Source organism: Mixophyes fleayi, chromosome 1, assembly GCF_038048845.1.
Source record: "Mixophyes fleayi isolate aMixFle1 chromosome 1, aMixFle1.hap1, whole genome shotgun sequence".
In the NCBI taxonomy this organism is placed as follows: Eukaryota; Metazoa; Chordata; class Amphibia; order Anura; family Limnodynastidae; genus Mixophyes; species Mixophyes fleayi.
Window position 1 is genome coordinate 85,298,892 of NC_134402.1, and position 9,082 is coordinate 85,307,973.

The 9,082-nt window shown below is 35.4% G+C and overlaps 3 non-coding genes across 3 annotated transcripts; all 3 read left to right on the top strand.

The window, feature by feature from the left end:
- Window positions 1-1,023: 1,023 nt before the first annotated feature.
- TRNAC-GCA (transfer RNA cysteine (anticodon GCA)) lies at window positions 1,024-1,095 on the top strand. The gene has a single exon. It is a non-coding gene; the product is annotated as a tRNA-Cys (tRNA).
- Window positions 1,096-3,293: 2,198 nt separating this feature from the next.
- TRNAC-GCA (transfer RNA cysteine (anticodon GCA)) lies at window positions 3,294-3,365 on the top strand. The gene has a single exon. It is a non-coding gene; the product is annotated as a tRNA-Cys (tRNA).
- Window positions 3,366-4,050: 685 nt separating this feature from the next.
- TRNAC-GCA (transfer RNA cysteine (anticodon GCA)) lies at window positions 4,051-4,122 on the top strand. Its single transcript has one exon. It is a non-coding gene; the product is annotated as a tRNA-Cys (tRNA).
- The last annotated feature ends 4,960 nt before the right edge of the window (window positions 4,123-9,082 follow it).

The following is a 9,082-nucleotide window of genomic DNA, read 5'->3' on the forward strand; positions in this document are numbered from 1 at the left end:
CTTGTGAGTATTTTGCTACCATAATGAAACAGAGAGGTGAAAAGTAATATTTAGGAGATGTGAATGTAGATAAGTGTGAAATCCCCTTGTAATGGTAGGTCAGTAGTAGAATACATGTAGAACATATACTGCACATGCAATTATGGTTCAATGGACAAAATAAAATATTCCAGCTAATACAATAGAGAGATGTTAGTGTAGAAACACAGCTTAATCAACCGTAAGAATAAAAATGTGCACTAGTAAGTCTGCAGTAAATGCCTTCTGTGGGTATAGCTCAGTGGTAGAGCATTCCACTGCAGATCGAGAGGTCCCTGGTTGAAATCAAGGTGCCCCCTGTCTCCCCTTTTAGTTGTATAAGGATATTCAATTATGTGTTACAATTTCAGCTATATAGGCAACTCAAGGAAAAGTACAAAATACAAGTACTTATACGTTATAATGTTCATTCCTGATATTACAGTGTCTATGGCAGGTTTAAATGTTTAATAAGTTTATTTCTTAACTTCATGCCAAGAAGTGAGATTTGCAGGTGTACCTCCAATGAGAATCAGTGGCTCTTTCCATGAAGTTGTGATCAGTCGTAACATTATTCTTGGTTGCTTATTATAGTGAAATAGGAAAAGAGAAGGGAAGTTACCCATAATTATTATTGTTATTATTAACTTTTAAGTATAAATATTATAGATTTTGAGGCTGAATTTACATGTCAGGTACAATGTCTCACTCAGAAGCAAATTACTTTTAAAGGACTGGACTTGTGAGTATTTTGCTACCATAATGAAACAGAGAGGTGAAAAGTAATATTTAGGAGATGTGAATGAAGATAAGTGTGAAATCCCCTTGTAATGGTAGGTCAGTAGTAGAATACATGTAGAACATATACTGCACATGCAATTATGGTTCAATGGACAAAAGAAAATATTCCAGCTAATACAATAGAGAGATGTTAGTGTATAAACACAGCTGATTCACCCGTAAGAATAAAAATGTGCACTTGTAAGTCAGCAGTAAATGCCTTCTGGGGGTATAGCTCAGTGGTAGAGCATTCGACTGCAGATCAAGAGGTCCCTGGTTCAAATCCGGGTGCCCCCTGTCTCCCCTTTTAGTTGTATTAGGATATTCAATTATGTGTTACAATTTCAGCTATATAGGCAACTCAAGGAAAAGTACAAAATACAAGTACTTATACGTTGTAATGTTCATTCCTGATAGTACAGTGTCTATGGCAGGTTTAAATGCTTAATAAGTTTATTTCTTAACTTCATGCCAAGAAGTGAGATTTGCACGTATACCTCCAATGAGAATCAGTGGCTCTTTTCATGAAGTTGTGATCAGTCGTAACATTATTCTTGGTTGTTTAATATAGTGAAATAGGAAAAGAGAAGGGAAGTTAACCATAATTATTATTGTTATTATTAACTTTTAAGTATAAATATTATAGATTTTGAGGCTGAATTTACATGTCAGTTACAATGTCTCACTCAGAAGCAAATTACCTTTAAAGGACTGGACTTGTGAGTATTTTGCTACCATAATGAAACAGAGAGGTGAAAAGTAATATTTAGGAGATGTGAATGTAGATAAGTGTGAAATCCCCTTGTAATGGTAGGTCAGTAGTAGAATACATGTAGAACATATACTGCACATGCAATTATGGTTCAATGGACAAAATAAAATATTCCAGCTAATACAATAGAGAGATGTTAGTGTAGAAACACAGCTTAATCAACCGTAAGAATAAAAATGTGCACTAGTAAGTCTGCAGTAAATGCCTTCTGTGGGTATAGCTCAGTGGTAGAGCATTCCACTGCAGATCGAGAGGTCCCTGGTTGAAATCAAGGTGCCCCCTGTCTCCCCTTTTAGTTGTATAAGGATATTCAATTATGTGTTACAATTTCAGCTATATAGGCAACTCAAGGAAAAGTACAAAATACAAGTACTTATACGTTATAATGTTCATTCCTGATATTACAGTGTCTATGGCAGGTTTAAATGTTTAATAAGTTTATTTCTTAACTTCATGCCAAGAAGTGAGATTTGCAGGTGTACCTCCAATGAGAATCAGTGGCTCTTTCCATGAAGTTGTGATCAGTCGTAACATTATTCTTGGTTGCTTATTATAGTGAAATAGGAAAAGAGAAGGGAAGTTACCCATAATTATTATTGTTATTATTAACTTTTAAGTATAAATATTATAGATTTTGAGGCTGAATTTACATGTCAGGTACAATGTCTCACTCAGAAGCAAATTACTTTTAAAGGACTGGACTTCTGAGTATTTTGCTACCATAATGAAACAGAGAGGTGAAAAGTAATATTTAGGAGATGTGAATGAAGATAAGTGTGAAATCCCCTTGTAATGGTAGGTCAGTAGTAGAATACATGTAGAACATATACTGCACATGCAATTATGGTTCAATGGACAAAAGAAAATATTCCAGCTAATACAATAGAGAGATGTTAGTGTATAAACACAGCTGATTCACCCGTAAGAATAAAAATGTGCACTTGTAAGTCAGCAGTAAATACCTTCTGGGGGTATAGCTCAGTGGTAGAGCATTCGACTGCAGATTAAGAGGTCCCTGGTTCAAATCCGGGTGCCCCCTGTCTCCCCTTTTAGTTGCATAAGGATATTCAATTATGTGTTACAATTTCAGCTTATAGTCAATGCAAGGAAAAGTACAAAATACAAGTACTTATATGTTGTAATGTTCATTCCTGATAGTACAGTTTCTATGGCAGGTTTAAATGCTAAATAAGTTTATTTCTTAACTTCATGCCAAGAAGTGAGATTTGCAGGTGTACCTCCAATAAGAATCAGTGGCTCTTTTCATGAAGTTGTGATCAGTCGTAACATTATTCTTGGTTGTTTAATATAGTGAAATAGGAAAAGAGAAGGGAAGTTACCCATAATTATTATTGTTATTATTAACTTTTAAGTATAAATATTATAGATTTTGAGGCTGAATTTATATGTCAGGTAAAATGTCTCACTCAGAAGCAAATTACTTTTAAAGGACTGGACTTGTGAGTATTTTGCTACCATAATGAAACAGAGAGGTGAAAAGTAATATTTAGGAGATGTGAATGAAGATAATTGTGAAATCCCCTTGTAATGGTAGGTCAGTAGTAGAATACATGTAGAACATATACTGCACATGCAATTATGGTTCAATGGACAAAAGAAAATATTCCAGCTAATATAATAGAGAGATGTTAGTGTATAAACACAGCTGATTCACCCGTAAGAATAAAAATGTGTACTAGTAAGTCAGCAGTAAATGCCTTCTGGGGGTATAGCTCAGTGGTAGAGCATTCGACTGCAGATCAAGAGGTCCCTGGTTCAAATCCGGGTGCCCCTTGTCTCCCCTTTTAGTTGCATAAGGATATTCAATTATGTGCTACAATTTCAGCTATATAGGCAACTCAAGGAAAAGTACAAAATACAAGTACTTATACGTTGTAATGTTCATTCCTGATAGTACAGTGTCTATGGCAGGTTTAAATGTTTAATAAGTTTATTTCTTAACTTCATGCCAAGAAGTGCGATTTGCAGGTGTACCTCCAATGAGAATCAGTGGCTCTTTCCATAAAGTTGTGATCAGTCGTAACATTATTCTTGGTTGCTTATTATAGTGAAATAGGAAAAGAGAAGGGAAGTTACCCATAATTATTATTGTTATTATTAACTTTTAAGTATAAATATTATAGATTTTGAGGCTGAATTTACATGTCAGGTACAATGTCTCACTCAGAAGCAAATTACTTTTAAAGGACTGGACTTGTGAGTATTTTGCTACCATAATGAAACAGAGAGGTGAAAAGTAATATTTAGGAGATGTAAATGAAGATAATTGTGAAATCCCCTTGTAATGGTAGGTCAGTAGTAGAATACATGTAGAACATATACTGCACATGCAATTATGGTTCAATGGATAAAAGAAAATATTCCAGCTAATACAATAGAGAGATGTTAGTGTATAAACACAGCTGATTCACCCGTATGAATAAAAATGTGCACTAGTAAGTCAGCAGTAAATGCCTTCTGGGGGTATAGCTCAGTGGTAGAGCATTCGACTGCAGATCAAGAGGTCCCTGGTTCAAATCCAGGTGCCCCTTTTCTCCCCTTTTAGTTGCATAAGGATATTCAATTATGTGTTACAATTTCAGCTATATAGGCAACTCAAGGAAAAGTACAAAATACAAGTACTTATACGTTTTAATGTTCATTCCTGATAGTACAGTGTCTATGGCAGGTTTAAATGTTTAATAAGTTTATTTCTTAACTTCATGCCAAGAAGTGAGATTTGCAGGTGTACCTCCAATGAGAATCAGTGGCTCTTTCCATGAAGTTGTGATCAGTCGTAACATTATTCTTGGTTGCTTATTATAGTGAAATAGGAAAAGAGAAGGGAAGTTACCCATAATTATTATTGTTATTATTAACTTTTAAGTATAAATATTATAGATTTTGAGGCTGAATTTACATGTCAGGTACAATGTCTCACTCAGAAGCAAATTACTTTTAAAGGACTGGACTTGTGAGTATTTTGCTACCATAATGAAACAGAGAGGTGAAAAGTAATATTTAGGAGATGTAAATGAAGATAATTGTGAAATCCCCTTGTAATGGTAGGTCAGTAGTAGAATACATGTAGAACATATACTGCACATGCAATTATGGTTCAATGGATAAAAGAAAATATTCCAGCTAATACAATAGAGAGATGTTAGTTTATAAACACAGCTGATTCACCCGTAAGAATAAAAATGTGCACTAGTAAGTCAGCAGTAAATGCCTTCTGGGGGTATAGCTCAGTGGTAGAGCATTCGACTGCAGATCAAGAGGTCTCTGGTTCAAATCCAGGTGCCACTTGTCTACCCTTTTAGTTGCATAAGGATATTCAATTATGTGTTACAATTTCAGCTATATAGGCAACTCAAGGAAAAGTACAAAATACAAGTATTTATACGTTGTAATGTTCATTCCTGATAGTACAGTTTCTGTGGCAGGTTAAAATGCTTAATAAGTTTATTTCTTAACTTCATGCCAAGAAGTGAGATTTGCAGGTGTACCTCCAATAAGAATCAGTGGCTCTTTTCATGAAGTTGTGATCAGTTGTAACATTATTCTTGGTTGTTTAATATAGTGAAATAGGAAAAGAGAAGGGAAGTTACCCATAATTATTATTGTTATTATTAACTTTTAAGTATAAATATTATAAATTTTGAGGCTGAATTTACATGTCAGGTACAATGTCTCACTCAGAAGCAAATTACTTTTAAAGGACTGGACTTGTGAGTATTTTGCTACCATAATGAAACAGAGAGGTGAAAAGTAATATTTAGGAGATGTGAATGAAGATAAGTGTGAAATCCCCTTGTAATGGTAGGTCAGTAGTAGAATACATGTAGAACATATACTGCACATGCAATTATGGTTCAATGGACAAAAGAAAATATTCCAGCTAATACAATAGAGAGATGTTAGTGTCCAAACACAGCTGATTCAACCGTAAGAATAAAAATGTGCACTAGTAAGTCAGCAGTAAATGCCTTCTGGGGGTATAGCTCAATGGTAGAGCATTCGACTGTGGGTTGAGATGTCCTTGGTTCAAATCCAGGTCCCCCCTGTCCCCCTTTTTCGTTGTATAAGGATATTCAATTATGTGTTACAATTTCAGCTATATAGGCAACTCAAGGAAAAGTACAAAATACAAGTACTTATAGATTGTAATGTTCATTCCTGATAGTACAGTGTCTATGGCAAGTTTAAATGCTTAATAAGTTTATTTCTTAACTTCATGCCAAGAAGTGAGATTTGCAGGTGTACCTCCAATAACAATCAGTGGCTCTTTCCATGAAGTTGTGATCAGTCGTAACATTATTCTTGGTTGATTATTATAGTGAAATAGGAACAGAGAATTGAAGTTACCCATGATTATTATTGTTATTATTAACTTTTAAGTATAAATATTATAGATTTTGAGGCTGAATTTACATGTCAGGTACAATGTCTCACTCAGAAGCAAATTACTTTTAAAGGACTGGACTTGTGAGTATTTTGCTACCATAATGAAACAGAGAGGTGAAAAGTAATATTTAGGAGATGTAAATGAAGATAATTGTGAAATCCCCTTGTAATGGTAGGTCAGTAGTAGAATACATGTAGAACATATACTGCACATGCAATTATGGTTCAATGGATAAAAGAAAATATTCCAGCTAATACAATAGAGAGATGTTAGTTTATAAACACAGCTGATTCACCCGTAAGAATAAAAATGTGCACTAGTAAGTCAGCAGTAAATGCCTTCTGGGGGTATAGCTCAGTGGTAGAGCATTCGACTGCAGATCAAGAGGTCCCTGGTTCAAATCCAGGTGCCACTTGTCTACCCTTTTAGTTGCATAAGGATATTCAATTCTGTGTTACAATTTCAGCTATATAGGCAACTCAAGGAAAAGTACAAAATACAAGTATTTATACGTTGTAATGTTCATTCCTGATAGTACAGTTTCTGTGGCAGGTTAAAATGCTTAATAAGTTTATTTCTTAACTTCATGCCAAGAAGTGAGATTTGCAGGTGTACCTCCAATAAGAATCAGTGGCTCTTTTCATGAAGTTGTGATCAGTTGTAACATTATTCTTGGTTGTTTAATATAGTGAAATAGGAAAAGAGAAGGGAAGTTACCCATAATTATTATTGTTATTATTAACTTTTAAGTATAAATATTATAAATTTTGAGGCTGAATTTACATGTCAGGTACAATGTCTCACTCAGAAGCAAATTACTTTTAAAGGACTGGACTTGTGAGTATTTTGCTACCATAATGAAACAGAGAGGTGAAAAGTAATATTTAGGAGATGTGAATGAAGATAAGTGTGAAATCCCCTTGTAATGGTAGGTCAGTAGTAGAATACATGTAGAACATATACTGCACATGCAATTATGGTTCAATGGACAAAAGAAAATATTCCAGCTAATACAATAGAGAGATGTTAGTGTCCAAACACAGCTGATTCACCCGTAAGAATAAAAATGTGCACTAGTAAGTCAGCAGTAAATGCCTTCTGGGGTATAGCTCAGGGGTAGAGCGTTTAACTGCAGATCAAGGGATTTCTGGTTCAAATCCGGGTGCCCCCTGTCTCCCCTTTTAGTTGTATAAGGATATTCAATTATGTGTTACAATTTCAGCTATATAGGCAACTCAAGTAAAAGTACAAAATACAAGTACTTATACGTTGTAATGTTCATTCCTGATAGTACAGTGTCTATGGCAGTTTTAAATGTTTAATAAGTTTATTTCATAACTTCATGCCAAGAAGTGAGATTTGCAGGTGTACCTCCAATAAGAATCAATGGCTCTTTCCATGAAGTTGTGATCAGTCGTAACATTATTCTTGGTTGATTATTATAGTGAAATAGGAACAGAGAATTGAAGTTACCCATGATTATTATTGTTATTATTAACTTTTAAGTAAAACTATTATAGATTTTGAGGCTGAATTTATATGTCAGGTACAATGTCTCACTCAGAAGCAAATTACTTTTAAAGGACTGGACTTGTGAGTATTTTGCTACCATAATGAAACAGAGAGGTGAAAGTAATATTTAGGAGATGTGAATGAAGATAAGTGTGGAATCCCCTTGTAATGGAAGGTCAGTAGTAGAATATGTATAGTACTAGAGATGTGCAATGAACCTCGTGTTTCGCTGTTTGTTGTAACCTAACTTCGTGTTTCGACTTTGCTTTTTGTTTTGTTGTACTGTCGCGAAAGTTATTCGTTTCGGGTCTGGGTTCAATTTAAAGTTGTGAAAAACACGTAATATAATATAATTTTGAGGCTAACTGTTAAAACACTTAGCCTGCGGGTTCCAGACATTGTCGCTTTAAATTAACACTGATGTAAGTCACGCTGACGTCAAACTGAAGTGCCAGAGTCCTGTGTCTTCGGAAGGACTGCCTGTCAGGATGCCGCTTTTAATGGAGATCTGCAGCTTCAGTGTTCATGTAAGTCTGTTTATATTGTATTAGTTTTTGTCAGAATTCAGTTTTTTTTTGTAGGAATAAAGACTGCCGGAATTTTCAGGATCATTAATATGTATCCAACCCATTAATATATTACAGCAGCGCACCCCGGCTGCCTGTCACTAGCCGGGATGCAGCGGCAGTATGAGGCGTCATGGTTGCCCTGGCGTCAGAATGAGTACACCCCTTTTTGGGGACTACCTCTACTGCAAGTCTCAACTAGTCCTTTTTACCCTAGGGTTGGACGAAGCTTACCTCAGGGCAATGATTTTACCACCCTCTTTTCCACGACTCCACTGGTTTAATTCAGAGGGGCAGCATTACAGCATAGAGCATATAAGGATGCTATTAAATAAATTGAACTTAGTCTCTCTTGGTCTGTGTGTGTGTCTATGTTAGGGAAATTAGACCTTAAGCTCCAATAGGGCAGGGACTAATGTGATTGAGTTCCTTGTACAGCGCTATGGAATTAGAGGCAATAGATAAATATCCGACGATGATGCTATAAGGAGAACAAGGTTGGAAAGCCCTGCTCTTGGCTACTGATTAATGCTCTGGCCATACCTCGGGGTTGGATGAAGCTTACCCTGGGGCAATGATTTTTCCGCCCTCTCACATAAATGTTTAAGATTCCCCTGGTTTAATTCAGAATGTAGCACAGATGTACCTCACTCCAAGGACAATGCCATCTTTAGTTGCACCTTTTAACATTGAGCCCTCTCATCATCTTTTAAATGTGTATTAATGCTGCTGTCCATAGTTATCCAATGTTGTCTTAATGAAGGACTTTGTAAATCGATGCATTTGGATTCTCCAATTTAATTAAAAAAATTATTAAGGATACTTTACAGTTCTCAATCTCCATCAGACAGCATAAATCATCAGGCATCATATCTCCATCTATAAATGTATTCTTTGTAAGGTCCAAAATCTGTCCTGTTCATTTCTTAGAATGTGGTCTTTCAATTACATTGTCAAACATGTTTTAGGCAACCAAATCTGCATCAATGTAAGCATTATACATACTTGCATGTGTGGAAAGGGTGA